General features: G+C 39.7%; 1 long non-coding RNA gene across 1 annotated transcript; it reads left to right on the forward strand.

Moving 5' to 3' along the window:
- Positions 1 to 397: 397 nt before the first annotated feature.
- Positions 398 to 977, forward strand: LOC148014988 (uncharacterized). The gene is made up of 3 exons (XR_015688333.1): positions 398 to 482; positions 598 to 683; positions 794 to 977. It is a non-coding gene; the product is annotated as an uncharacterized LOC148014988 (long non-coding RNA).
- Positions 978 to 15,711: the final 14,734 nt, after the last annotated feature.

Here is a 15,711-nt window from a genome sequence, read left to right on the forward strand (position 1 = left end):
TATTTTGAATACTCAACTTCTTCTTCAACATCTTAGGGTTTCTCTGTAAACAAAGTTATAGGTATATTGTCTTGTTTTTTTGTTGCTCCACTGTTAAATTTTATCTCGTTTAGACAAAATGTATACAAGTTACATGCATACTGAGCTTTCCTTTGTTTTTTTACTCCAAGAATCTCGGAGGGTGAAGAACAATGATTTATTAAGAACTCAACTTCTACAACATCTTTGGGATTTTGAACACTCAACTTCTTCTTCAACATCTTAGGGTTTCTCTGTAAACAAAGTTACAGGTATATTGTCTTGTTTTTTTGTTGCTCCACTGTTAAATTTTATCTCGTTTAGACAAAATGTATACAAGTTACATGCATACTGAGCTTTCCTTTGTTTTTTTACTCCAAGAATCTCCGAGGGTGAAGAACAATGATTTATTAAGAACTCAACTTCTACAACATCTTTGGGATTTTTTGCAGAGAAAGCCACAGGTATATTGCCATTTTTTACTACTGTTCCATGGTTAAATTTCAATGCATTTGGACAAAGCCTATATAAGCTATATGTATGCGTTGACCCAATATTTCTTTTGTTTTTGTACTACAGGAATCTGTCAGTGAAGGAACAATGGTCTTGCTATAAGTCAACTTCTTGTTCAACATATCTAGGGATCTTTGTGAAAGAAATTATAGGTACAATGTTTCTTTTTTAAATTGATCCATTTAAATTTAATTTCATTTAGAGAGAACATTTGCAAATTATACACATGTTGATAGGTAACTTTTGTATTTGGTTGTTACAGATGTCTTCACGGAGGAAAAATATCAGTAGCATACTTGCAGTGGAGGTCTTCAACAGGAAAGATAATGGCGGTAATTGGATTTGTGATAAGTATTATAAGTTGGATTGGATTTTGATGCACCCAAGTACTCGAGGGAGTTTCAAGGTCAAGCGCAAGGATGTTGCAAACCCTAGCAAACATTGGAAAGGTAGAATTCTAGAGTTCAGAAAAGTGTTTAATGGCACAAGTGCAGTAACAGAAGTGTTGATTCAACATGTTTATACGCATAAACAAATCTCTGTACACGACGAGAACAACATTGCAAATTATAAACAAAACAGTAAGTTGTTAAATTTTATCATTGATTATTCTTTTGTATCAGAGTTGTTTTTAAAAGTCTTTGCAGTATTCTAATTCAGTCTTGTTTGATTAACAGCTCTATATCCATCGACTTTGCATGAATGGCAGAATGTGGAATGTTTAAGCGGCAAGATACATGTTTGGCATGAAGAGATAGGTTCTTTGATCTATGATAATACCTCTACAAGTCAACTTGCCACTCAAAATATCTTTTTTTATAATTCATTGTATGTGGTAGAAAGCCAGAGATTGCAGCATGTCCCATTGCCGCCACTGTCTAGTGGTGAATGGTTCATTGGTAGCTTGGAGTTGTCAGGAGCTTGCAAGTCGAAGATAAAATCTGACATCAATAGTGCTATGAAACCCACCACAGGCTCCAAAGATGTGCATCTTAATTGGTTTATTCCATTCTCATTGTTTGCACATTTGTTTGGTTCATGTGATGTTTTGAAGAAAACAAAGATTACTTATCAATGCAAGTGTCCATCCGAGGAATGGATGAGTCAGCTATTGGGTGAGTCTTGGGAAGTCAAAAGAACACATTTTGATGAGACGATTGAGTGCAGGGTCAACCAATCTGATATTACATTCAGGTAAAACTTTTTTACTACTTTGCATACCTTGATTTAATTGACATAGGTCTCACTTAGATGAATTGTTATGTTAGTCGCATTGATCACTTACCATTATTTTTGTTTTTATTACAGGTATTTCATTGCTAGACAAACTCTGTGCATTCGCTTTCTATATAGAAGATGGCGACTTTTGCGAGGGGAGTGGATCAGCTTGGATCAAGATATCCGAGATGACACACATACAGCGCTCGTAGATGTGGTAATCTTGTGGAGTGGTCATAATCCTTTCGTAGTCAGTGCAGAGAGTCATTGGCCCATTTATTTTCTGAGACAAGAAATCCAATTAATGTCCAGTGAGCCCCTCTACAACTTCTATTTCAAGTTAGATAATAGAAAAGTCAGGACTCGTAGTGAGCAATCCATGACATGTAAACAATGTGCTTCTCCACATATCCTTGAGATAGTGGAATCCTTGTAAAAAAACTTTATAAAGAGCGAATACATACCTTTTTTGAACTTCTGAGTACTTTAAATTTTAGTTTACTGTGATCCAAGCATGCGATAATACATACTGTAATTACTCAATTGTGCAGTTAAAAATCATAATTAAATTGCAGGTTATAGGTCTATAATCTAGAGAATATTGTCTTTGCACAATGATATATTGTAGCGCATCTCTGCTGCTCGTTTCTTACATTTTAATATTAAATTGGATCCAAAGGAAATTTCAAGGCCTTTTAGATTTATTTTCTTTAAAAATTTATATATTTTCTCTCATTAGACTTGAATATACTCAGCGACCCAAACATATTCGAGGATATAATAATGTAGAACGAAGGGTTTGTCTGTATGAGTAATTTTAACAGTGACTTTAAAGTACTGAAATAAAGAAACTAAGGTAAGAGTTTTAATTTGAAACTTTAGAGTTAATAACTTTATAAAGAACCTTTATTTAAAACCCTAGACACATAAAAGCTATAACTCCAAACTCATTTTCACTTTCATTCTCCACTTCCCTACACTTGTGCTCTCATTCCTTCTCTCTTTGTGTGCCATGGCTACCACTCGTGCCTTCGCCGCATGGATCAATTCCACATGCTACGCGCACATAGGGGACCAGATATACCCTAGGTTTTGCGTGACCTTGAGTCTAGAGAGCTCGCTTTCCACTGTAGACCCTGACTCTAGTATACTAGCATCGTTTTGTGATGCAGTGAACCCTCTCACTTGCTCTATTCCCGATTCCACTCTCAGGTGGGTTCCCATGGATTTTTTGTATAGTTTGTGTGCCGGATCCAGCCATGCAAAGGTGATAAGTCGAGCCCTGGTGCATGTGGGGCAACATCTCCGCGCTAGAGCAGTGCCCATCTCGTCACAGGACCACATCACGATGGATCTCATTGAGAGGGATGCCGCCTTTGCCATATATGTTATGTGCACTGAGGTGCAAGAGGACAGTGATGAGGACATCGACGCACCCTCTCGGCCACTATTAGAGTACTTTGAGAGGGAGCCTGAGGAGATCACTCTCTATCTGAGTGTTGAGGCAGCACAGAGCTTGGCCATTGTGCACCCACCTCCCTGCCCTGATGAGATGCCCACGAGCGAAGAGCCACCCCTCTCTTCTCTCCATGCTATCACCATCGAGGGGGTGGAATATCTACTCATGCAGGATGTGCTAGAGTTGTTGGAGCTTAGGGAAGAAGAACTATACTGTATCATGGTGCGTGATGCACCTAGTGATTTCATAGATTTTGATTTACAGGATGCCCCACCACATGTTGATGAGGTGGCTCGTTATGATGGCACGAGCATCGATGACATCTCTGCCATTGTGAGCATCCAGGAGCAGATTGAGGATGCAGCGCCACAGTATCAGATCTCTGATGAGGAGTTCGAGCGGTTGCAGAAAAGCCTTTTTGGTCCTCGACCCGACTATGCAGTGCCTACCCAGGAGAGAGACGAGGGCAACCCAGTGGCAGGAGCAGACCTAGATGCTCCATTACAGCGGCAGATAGATGATGCAAAGAAGGTAATGTTCTCGGTTTCATATGAAACTTAACCAGTAGGGCCTTTAGGGCATCGGGAGCACACACATGTATTTTTGTCGGGATCGGGCCCCCAGATGTGCCCTGGCCGGAGGCTCGCGTCTGGGGGCCTGAATCTGCACACACACATGTGTTTTTGTCGGGATCGGGCCCCCAGATGTGCCCTGGCCGGAGGCTCGCGTCTGCAGATTCAGGCCCCCAGACGTGAGCCTCCGGCTAGGGCACATCTGGGGGCCCGATCCCGACAAAAACACATGTGTGTGCTCCCGATGCCCTAGAGGCCCTACTGGTTAAGTTTCATATGAATATGATTTATATATCTTCAGCACACTCCATGCATAGTGAGTCTGATACTGAACTTGTGTGTTGCAGGAGATTGTCTATATAGATGAGTTTTCATCTAGGCAGGGTGGCCGATCTGGTAGCCAAGGAAGGGTGCAAGACTCGGCATTGAAGGAGTACGTTGGGCAGCTTGTCAATGACATTATTGTATTTCATAAGACATGCTCCCCTGCTTTTGCAGAGAACTTCTTGAAATTGAGGGCACTAACAAAGGCTGGGCCCTTCAAGACCATCCCGACCAACTCCAGCCTGGAGAAAGTAGTGTTGCTTCGACGTTCGAAGCTTCTCTACTTATTCACGAGTACTAGGTCTGGCCCACTTTTCTCCATGGTGGCCTGTGGCATGGTTGCCGGTGTTGAAGACCCCACTGTCATTAGACAGGAACTATTGGGGCAAAATGTATTGTTGCCTATGATCAAGAATAGCTCTGACCATGGGGAGCCTAGCTCCAAGAAGCCTAGGAGAGAATAGATGTACTTATTGCCTACTGATATCGCATCACTGATGTACTGCACTTGGTAATCTTCTCTTCAAGTAATGAAAACTGATGTTTGTTGGATTTGCGTGCAATGTAGTTTGTGATACGTGTCATTTACTGTTTTTTTTTTACTTGAATGTTACGTTTATTTGTCGAATTTATACGTAACACGATTCGTACCCTAAATTTAATACACAGTGCTTTATCAAATTCGTGCGCAACATGTATTTGTTCGAACGCATGTAACGATAACTCAACGACGTAAATAAAATAAATATCAAGCGACTAAACAAAAATAAGACGCACCAAAAACTTTGTATTTGTATTAATAACAATTTTACATGGGGTCCATTACAACCAAGGCTTTACAAAATGTCTTCAGAAGCTACATTCCATGTGCTTTTGAGTTTGTACACCTCTATCCTTGCTAATCTCCGCGAGGACTATCTTTCCATCGCCGAAAGAACCTGACTATCCGCAGATCCCTGTCGGTGACAGTGACCCTCCTTCCATGCACCGCTGCATAGACTGAGTCTCCAAATAAATCGATGAGGTAGGCTTCAGCAGCTTCTTGTAGTGTGAGGAGGCCCTAGGCAATCCAGCGATCCGGTTGTTTCGCGCGTGATGTATCTGGAAACTGATTCCTGCTGTTCCTGATCAGTATGCCCTCCATGATCTCCCGCACCAACTTCTGGAATGGAGCCTTCGGTATCAGGAGGTGAGTGGTCTTCTGGTAGTGGCGGATCTCGCGAAGAGCCACTATGCCTGGCTTCCATCAACGCTTGCGATGCTAGCGTGGTGGTGGTGGTGGTGGAGCTGGAGGACGTGACTGCCGTATGGAATTTCTAGGGGTATCTCCGGGCCGCTTGCTTGGTGTGTACCATGTCTTCTAGGAGAGAGAACTCAGAACTCAAAAGTGAAATGTATAAAATAAGGTGAAACTTTAAACTTATAGCCAAACTTTTCAAAAACCCTAAAATTTCAATTAATGAATCCACGCTTAGGAAAAATATCACCAGTGCTCCGATTCACGCGAAATTTTACCTGTAGGCTCCTCAAGGACACATCAACCACCTAAATTTTTTTTGGCCCCAACAGAAGCCTTTGGATCACCTGTCCAGAGGCTCGCGTCTGGGGCCCTAAATCTCGCGTCTGGGGCCCTGAATCCCCAGATTCAGGGCCCCAGACGCGAGCCTCCGGACAGGTGACCCAGAGGCTTCTGATGGGGCCAAATTTTTAATATAAATGAGTTTTTCTAATGCCCAGCATGAGGGTGAAGTTTCACCAGATTCCGATTTATAAATTTGACGGTTCAATCTTTTTTTGAAAATGCGTTAACTGCATTATACTGCACTGATAATGTATTGTCAACCTCGCAACTATAGATTAAATGTATTGATAATGAGTGTGCGCAACTACAGATTAAATGTATTGTCAACCTCGCAATGCGAAACATTGGAAACTTAAAAATTGACAAAAAATAAATCATGGGTAAAATGGAATATCGCATCGGATATACTGTTGCCAAACCACTAAATATAGTAAGGATATAGTGCATCGGCCCATGTACAACTGATCACCGACGTGTACGTGGTTGCACATTGAATTTATCCTCAACAAAACTACTTACAAAATTGGAAACTTGAAAATTCACACAATGCGAAACATGGTCAAAATAGAATATCACATATTGGATTTAGCATTGCGAAACTATGAAATACACGGTAGATAGTGCATCTCACCAAGTACAACTAAAGCTAGGGAAAATTTAGCTCCATTTTGCAGGCCACTACTATCAAATACTTGAAGGTCTACTGGAAAGATAACCCAAAACTAAGCTCCTTACAATCTTCAACCAAACCTGAGCTAAAAACATAGATCCAATTACAAGGTAGCTTCTCAAAGCATATTGTTGACATTAAGATTAAATGCATCCTTGTTATTGCAGATCCTGCGAACAAGAACCAGATCTATGGGCTTAATAGTGATACGTCGGGCATGAATGGCTAAAAGTTGACCATCACTCATTAGATCAATCAAGTAGCTTTCAACTGCTTCTTGGAGAGCAAGCAAGGCTTGGCTTGACCATCGCCCCACATTCCTTGCCTGGTTCCTCGAAAAGAACTTGTGATGATGCCCTGACTGTAGATCTTGCAGTATTTCTCGCACCAACCTGGAGAATGGTGCCTTAGGAATAATCAAGTCGGCACTCTTCTGGAATTTCCTTATCTCACGTAGCGCAGCTATGCCTGGTCTCCATCTTCGCTTTTAATGTGTTGGAGGGCGTGTATTACGAGCTGGAGCAGTAGTGGGAGATGGAGCAGCTGGAGCATGTGGACCACCATTTCTGGACAATGGCGAACCATCATTATCGACCATACTAGGGCCACCATTGTTGGCCACAGTAGCGCCACCATTATTGGCTGCAATAGGGCCACCGTTATCGGTCACCAGGGGATCTTTGTCACTCACAGTACGCTCACTAGATTCGGAAGAGTGTTGAGCTCTTGCTCTCGCAGACGCCTTTTTGATAGGAAGCTTGGAACGTGCCATGGCTGTGGTGATGAAGGATAGAAAGGTGGAGGGTAGAGTGGAGAGCAATGGGAAAAAATGAAAGGAGAGACTACTTAAATACGAAACTTTCAAACTTACTGTGGTGTAAATGAATTTTAAATTTATCATTTCATTTCATTTCTCCACCCCATCCCTACCTCTCTCTATCTCCTGACACCCCCCTCATGCCCCCCCTCTCTCTCTAGGCCAATGAATGTTCCAATGTTTAGAATTTTCATATCTTTGTCTTAGGATTTCAAAATCGACTTTTCATAATTAAAAAACAAAGTTCGAAATCGACTTTGAAAAATATAGTGACAAACCTTTGAAATTTTAAAGAAAATTTATAAGACATCTCATGTTAGAGATATGAGTATTGATGTGTCATATCCTTGGGACTTGTGCTCTCTTGTGGACTCTAAATGCATCAAAATTATTATCTTTATCTAGGTCTCCATTTTTTGCCATCTCTCTCTTGGGTTGCCAACCATTCTGTGTGCCGTTGTCTAGCTGTGTTGTTTTCATATCTTGCTTTTCTCACTTCATATATTGCCCTACTTATAGATTCTGCTTGAGATGTTTTGGACTTCTTTTCTTTTTCCTCGTATCGTATCTCTAGTCTCCTATACCACCATTGGAATAATTGCCTCATAGAATTGGAATCATTGATGCCACCTCCATGATCAGTTGCCTTTTGAAAAGCACAGCGAGCTTGCCAGTGAGATCTTTCCATGCCTTGAGTTGACCATATTGCCAAACTTCCTTGATCTGCAAAGTATGGACCATGTGCTTCAAGTATATGTTGCACAAGAAAAGAGATTAGAAACACAAAGTAATTCGAAATGATGATTTTTTTTTGCAATGGTGATAATACTGACCATGTAGTGTGTTATGCTATTTGTAGTCCATGCCTCCACCATGGACTTATGAAATTTAGCAGCTGTCTCTTTAAATGCATTGGCATCACCATCCATAAACCCCAACTTCTGTAAGAGAGCTGCTAATCTATCTAGGTGTATCCACACTTCTGCCTTCACAATCCTCGTTCGTCCCCCATTGCTCCAATCTGAAACAGCAAGGTGCAACTTTTTCCATGCTTCGTACTTCTCTAGTTGTTTTACTAGTATATTGCCTTCCTCATCTCGAGGTGGAGATAAAAACTTCCTAGCCTTGGGTCCGCCAAAGCATGGTTTACAAGGAACATTTCCACTCTTCCCCGATTTTTTCTCGTCCTTTTTTATTTCTACTTGGCCTCCATGCAATCCAACTTCAGAGAGGACTTGTTCTACCTTCTTGCATGTAGCATCAGATTCTAACACGGGCTGCATCTTGTATGCAAAGCATATATATTCATATACTAGCTTCTCAATTATTCTAACCAAACAATGCAATGTGCAAAAGTGAACCCTTGTTAGTGGTATTTCCAAAATAGGGCGCCAGTTTGGATCCACTGGAATTAGCATTCCATTTCTCATGACTTTCTGATCACGTGTCGGAGCACCCTGTTGTCCTACCTTGGCAAGCCATTCTTTCTTTCCATCTTTCCCTTTCTTCCTAGTTTGCATGCAGTATATGCACCGAAATTTTGCATTTGCTGCATTTGATAAACCAAACATACACTTCAATGTTTTTAAATCACCTGCAAGATGCCATTCAACTACCCCTCAACGTGTAAAACTGCTCCATTATTTTGCTGTTGAATAACACTGGGTATATTAGTGAGGTTAAAAAAAACTTTAAGTACTTCATGGTCCTCCTTTGGTACTTCAAATGTTGCAAGCCACCATATTTCATTCTCCGATTGTACACTGAAGTATAAAGGATGTTTTTCATCGATGTTGGGATCCAATGCTCGATTCATAAGTGTTATACTCACACGCTCAAGTTTTTGCCCCTTGATAATCTCACTCTCATCAAGTTTGAGGACAAACTTAAGCTTGCCTCTGCATTCTTCCATAGACATATTGTAAAACTTGACCATAGCAATCTAAACCCTACATATATCCAATACAAAGTTGTTGGATGCATTCAATACAAAGGCAACTTCTTTGGAACCATACTTCAATATGTGTGTGTGTTCCAGATGCGTAGGCTCACCAATTAGTTCTAAAACTTTCTCATTTAGTTGTTTTCGAGCCTTCTTCACGTGAAATGGTTTTGGCAGAGGCATTACTCACTTAGTATTGAAGACTTGCTTAAAACCTGTATCCAATTGTTGATAGAGCATACTATATGACTCAGAACTCATTCCCACCTTGTCACATCAATCCCTGAGCATCTGTAGCAGTAAACAAGTTGCTCACATCCCTAAGATGTTCACTAGCAACACCATCCACAATGTCCCTGAATTTATGATTTTCCAATGCATTTTTGACCATATTCTTGTTAAGGACTTTGGCAATAGTATCATTCTCTGCATGAGGAAACATATTTCTCATTGTAGTAGATTGAGCATATATCCGTCTATGATATTGTCCACTTCCTTTGGCTAATTGGCCAATTGGTTTAACGGATCGGATGCGCCGACGTGCCTCTTTGGTTTTTAAAGTGGGCCCAATCTCCAAAGTTTTTGTGAGCTTCCTCTCTATGTTTCGATTCTCCTTCTCCAAGCCATTGACTTTAGACTGTAACTCCATATTCTGCACGTGTGTAGCATGCATAGCATCTTCAATGACAGACATTGCTTGTTGTAGGTTCTGGTTCTCTTTATCCTTCTCAGCCAATAATCTATCCTTTTCCATCAAAGACTGCATATTCCCTTGTAATCTTGTCTGCATATTTGTCAAGGTTTGATGAGCCCCTGCTAATCCTTGTGTGACAAGTCTGCATGTGTATCCATACAATCCTTCATTGCCTTCACAAGCAAACTTTACAAATGATGTAAGCCCTTCAAATTGTGGTGGCCTTCGAGTGAGTGGATCGGGTGGATAAATGCACCCATCAACCCAAAGGTCCACATTTTTTTTCCCTGCATTTCTTTCTTGTTGCATCCTGCATCTTATTGCATCATCTCTTTCCACAGTTCTTTTGAACATTGGTGCATATTCATCCTCCAATTGAAAGTGAATATCTCTCTTTCTCTTGGTACATCCTGCACCTGCATTCTGCAAAAAAAAAGTATGCAAATGTTAACTTGGATTAACATTCAAATCGTAGAACTACACCCCTTTGATTCACTATATCTGTGTTTTTTTTAAAACCCAGTTGGTTCTTGTCTCTTTCTCTTGCTTTCAGTCTTGATAGACCCTAATCAACCCCTAATCAGCCTGTAATCTTGGCTTTTAATCTACCTCTAATTAGCATCAAATCTTATCTTCTGTTCTATCCAAAATATTCTCTCTCTCTCTCTCTCTCTCTCTCTCTCTCTCTCTCTCTCTCTCTCTCTCTCTCTCTCTCTCTCTCTCTCTCTCTCTCTCTCTCTCTCTCTCTCTCTCTCTCTCTCTCTCTCTCTCTCTCTCTCTCTCTCTCTCTCTCTCTCTCTCTCTCTCTCTCTCTCTCTCTCTCTCTCTCAACAAAAATTCATCAAGGAAACCCTAAACACATTCATACTGAAGCTTGGCTAGTGGAAAACAATAACATCATCTTATCTTCTACCCTAATTTACTATCTGTCACTCTATCACTTATTTTCTTTGTTCATCTCACACAGTCCTCTCTGTCCCCCCCCTTCTCCCCTCCTCTCTCTCTCTCTCTCTCTCCCCCTCTCTCTCTCTCTCTCTATGAATTGATGCTTAAGGACTAAACAAAAACTGTGAAGAATAATAACATCACAAAGATTTAAAAAATAAAGATACCTCCATTATCACTGGATTGCTTGTAGTATAGATTGTTGAAGACGGAGATTTCTTACTGCATATTTCTGAAGAGGAAGATGGCTTGTAGCAGGGTAGAGTGTGTTGTAGATAGAGATTCTTTGATTTCAACAAATGGTATCAAAACTACTCCTCAATGCTGCTTCAGAAGAACTCGTATGCAAGAAACCATATTCTGGAGGGAAAGAGAAGAATGCACAAAATTTGGGACTAAACTAGAGCTTTCTGAGGGAATGAAAAAATGCCCAGAAATAGGTATATACTTGTCCAAAAAAGATGAAAATTTACAAGGAAACTCTCGAGTCAAAAAGGTGTCTCTGGGTAAAAAATAATCTTAAAATATGATGTGTACGTCATTTTATATCGTTTTTTAACTTCCGCCCTTTTAAGAAGCGAGAATGAGAATGATTGAAAAGTCACGAGGGCACTAAAGAGGGCATTAAAGAATGATTGGCTGCGTTTTTAGAAAAAATAGAATTGTATTTTTTTAGTTATGAGAATTTTGAGAAAAAGTAACCTTATCCTGCAGTTTGGGAATAAAATAATAGGTGAAATCTATTGAAAACACAAAAACGAGATTTACTTGATTGTAGAAGATCTCTTTTTATAATATTATTTTGGAATCTCTTTTTAGAGAGAGAGAGGTGAGAGAAACCCCTTAAGGGGCAAAAAAGAGAGTCCATATTTCTCCTAATGACTATGCCAACAACTATGTGAAAGGAACCAAGAAAATATAGGAGATCTCAAGGTAAAGAGAGGAGAGCTACCAAATGCAAAATCCACTGAGCAAAGCTTAATATCCAAAAGTATATAAATATCACTAGCAATACATTAACAGACATAAGTGCTCAATCCAAAGTAACAGATGAAATCAACCCACCATCGGGTAGCTGCATCTAATACATATCAAGAGAGCATGTACATGAAGTAGGTATCCCCCCACGGTCTCAGTAAAAATAACCTCAAGCTTAACAACATAAATCCAAAGCTCTATAGATTTTCTCAATAAAAGTCTCTCAATTAATTGTTTTGCCTTTCTTAGGAAGCTGATAAGTATTGGATGAGATAATGTCTTTCCTCATCCTATTGTAATTTATCTATAGTTATCTTTTTTCACTTTTTCATTGTTCTCTTCTCACTAGGTACACATTCATCTTTAGTGGGAGGTTGTTGGGGGTAAGGGTGCATGTGCCTAATCGCCTATGTATTCATTACACTGACAGTACCCGCACACTTGTACATTGTAGATTGCGGGTGCTCAACACTATCATTTCATTCTTTATTCTTTCAATGACATTTAAATAAGGGAAGGCTAGTCACACATTGTGATTGTTACACAATATTAGTGAGTTTGGAAATCTCCCAATGCCCATTTTTTGAATACTAAAAAGGTGGCACACGGATAACATACCCATAAGTTTCTCAAAACCATATGATTTGACCTATCATTGGAAAGCGCTTGAAAAATGGATTCTAATGAGCTATAGAGAGCTCGATTTGGAGTTATAGTGTTCAAGTTATGACAAATCCAATGACTGACAACCAATGAGCTCATATTAATAATTTACATTAGCTTATACTCATAGAGATGATCCAATATCGATTCACACATACCAACAACACATGATCATGCATCACTTGCAAATAGCTAGGGGCAGTTAAGGTTGAGTAGGGCAACTCAAAGGCATATCCACAATCTAAAAAATGAAAACAAGGACCATGTATATTTTTTTCACAAAAAATATTAGCTTTTCTTTGTGTTTTTTGAGTTTTGCAGTTTGAGTTTGTGTTTTATGTTTTCATATATTTGTGTTGGTTTTGTTTTATTTTTCCTTTTGTTTTGAGTTTGTGTTTTATGTTTTCTATTCTCTTAACCTATTCTAGTCTTTTCACTCTCATCGAATGAACGCATTCCTTACTAAGCTAGTCATGCATATTTTAGAGTAATCGAGTTGCAAGCACAAGTGATTGGTCCCTCACCAATCTACCCACACTCAAGTAAACAATCCTCTTATATTGCCACACAATAAAAGTGTGAAAATCTTGATAGTTGAATCTATCCCTTATCCTAGAATTGAAACCAAAATGTTGGGCTTATGCACAACTATCAAGACATTGGATAGAACTTCTATTTGTTTAGAAGTTTCAACCTCCTTGGTTAACTATCTCTCACATAGACTTCTCACCCTCCCCTCCAAGCCAACCTTAGATCCTTTCTCCCTACCCAAGAAAGCGAATAATACAATACTAACTTTGATGTGTAGTGAACTTACTAACTAACCTTCCTTGTTGCACCTCAAAGTTTGAAGGCTTGCGAATAGCTCCTTGATTCAAGTGGTGTGCCCCACAAGAAACACCTCAACTCCTTTTTGTATCCACATCAAGCATATGTACTGTTGAGAGAAAGTAGAGAAGGAGAAGGAGAATGACAAGATGGGGAAGAGCTTCACCTCACTAGATTTGTAACTCTCTCACAAGTCAATCCTCACACACAACCTCAAACTCAACCTCTCACCAATGTGGGATGAAGAGAAGAAAAGCAAGAGATGAAAAATAGCTTTACTATCCCAAGTTCTTCACTCATGCACACATTCTCATCCTCTCCTCTTCACTCTCAAGCAATGGTGGCACAAGATGAAAGAATAGAAGCAAGGTTAGTAGCTCAAAGTTTGCACACACCTGGATAGCTTTTTCCATGCACTTTCAAGCCTAATATACATGAAAAATATGGTTAGAGTTGGGCCCTTTATGTGTTAGGGTTTCCACCTTGCATTTAGGATCTCATAATTGTAGGGACCTAAAATTGGCTCGATGGCAGCTCTCTCAATCTCCAAGCTCACTATTGGACCTCACACAACCAACCCCCACAACCCTATGGCTATGAGAAATTGGTGATAAGCTAGAATACCTCTCTTAACACTTAAATCTTATGTTTGTAATCCACTATCTAATTGCATGGCCCAAACTCCAAGCTACTGGAGTGCCTAACATAAAGGTGTCTAATACACCACATAACATAGCCTCTCTCAACTGAGTGCTATGGCCTCTTACAATGCACGTACTACACCTATTAGGGATTGGCTAGCCGGTCCTCACCTTTTTTGCTTATACCCCTCTTCCTCACCTCAAATCACTTATGACCCTTGTACCTAAACGGGTTGGATGTACCTCTCACAATCGGTTAAGGAAAGACAATTGCAATGATGCAATGTGTTCAAAAGAATTCTTGAATGCATAATGTGAATGAAATGTGTTCAAGTATCTTTAATGTAGAAAACAAAGTACATGTGTAGAAAACATTCTTTCCATTTTTTTCCATGAGTTTTATGTACATGTTGTGGTGTTGTTCCAAAGGTATTGAGTCTTCCTAACTCATGCTACGTTTGAGCACACAAATAGCACAAGAATGTCTTACTTATGATATACATTAGAAATTGACCATTTTCAACAAGATTTATCATATTTTTTACTCATTGGTTCATTTAGATTACGACAAACAACAACTTGCTTTTATGCTCTACTATGCCTTTAGTTGTAAAATGCCCCATGCATTGCACCTTAAATGCTCAACACCATAACCAATTTTAGGCTTGAAATCTTCAATTCCAATCAAAAACGCCTTGTATATCCTCGTAAAAAGCCATAAATTCCCAAAAACTATGCCTCTAAATCTATCTCTCATTGGCAACTATGGGACGTGGTGAGAACCCATCGAATCGACGAGAAAAACCTCCTAATACATCACAAAATATAAAAGCATACTTGACAAGACAAGAGACAACTATAGAACAAAGAAAATATTGAACATTCATCTCCACAGATCATGGATCCAATGGGCAAGACTAGGACTAAGAAATGAGGATTCTCCCAAGGAAATGATACTCAGTAACCATCCTCACTATCAAATACTCATAAGGTAACCAGAATGATGTCCTACCCAAGTCATTATTTTTTTTCATGATGGGACTTGAAATAAATTTCAACCTATAGGCTACACTCAAATCCCAACCCCTTACTCATTGGGATACTTTATCATGCTAGAAAATCAAATTGAACAAACCTACCTAAGCTGGTGACCTTATAGAAAAAATGAGCCCTATTGACCATCAAATAGATAAGAATGACACCTAAGATCATCTTGTGAGCATCTTCAAGTAAGCAACTAGCAATTGAGGCATCCCATGCAACAAGGGCACTTAATCTCTAGCCTAAGTCCTGGCCTTAGATCCATGGAAAATGATACATAAGTTATCCCTATCTCTTTCTCTCAAAACATAAAGCAATAACCAACAAGACACAAGGTGATAGAGACATTTGGTATTGAAGAAGGATCCATGTTGTCACACAAAACAACTTCCTTGACTGTGAATGAATGCTAACTAATAATCCACATGTTCAAAGCACTTGCATTAAGAAGGGGACTAAGAAGCCCTCATTGCCTAATGAAATATGACAAGAAAGCACTAAGCTCAGTAAAAAAAATGCTTACCTAAACCCTTGATCCCCATAAGAACTCACCTAAAGCATAAAACTTAGACCAATGCATGGGCTACTTAGGCTCTACATTAGATGCATCAACTTATTGGCCAAACCCCTATATAAATAGCAAGGGGCATTCAATGAATATGGCATTCAATAGTTTGATGTGTTTACAAAAGTATCAAAGGTTATCTATTGCTACTTGACTCACTATTTGTACTAACCATTGGTAGCCAAAGTAGGACATGTTAGCACAACCAATCCCCAAAGTAGCCTCAATGGGATGATATCAT

Source organism: Lygodium microphyllum, chromosome 24 (genome assembly GCF_053477565.2).
Source record: "Lygodium microphyllum isolate KBCC chromosome 24, Lygodium_microphyllum_v1.1.10, whole genome shotgun sequence".
NCBI lineage: Eukaryota > Viridiplantae > Streptophyta > Polypodiopsida > Schizaeales > Lygodiaceae > Lygodium > Lygodium microphyllum.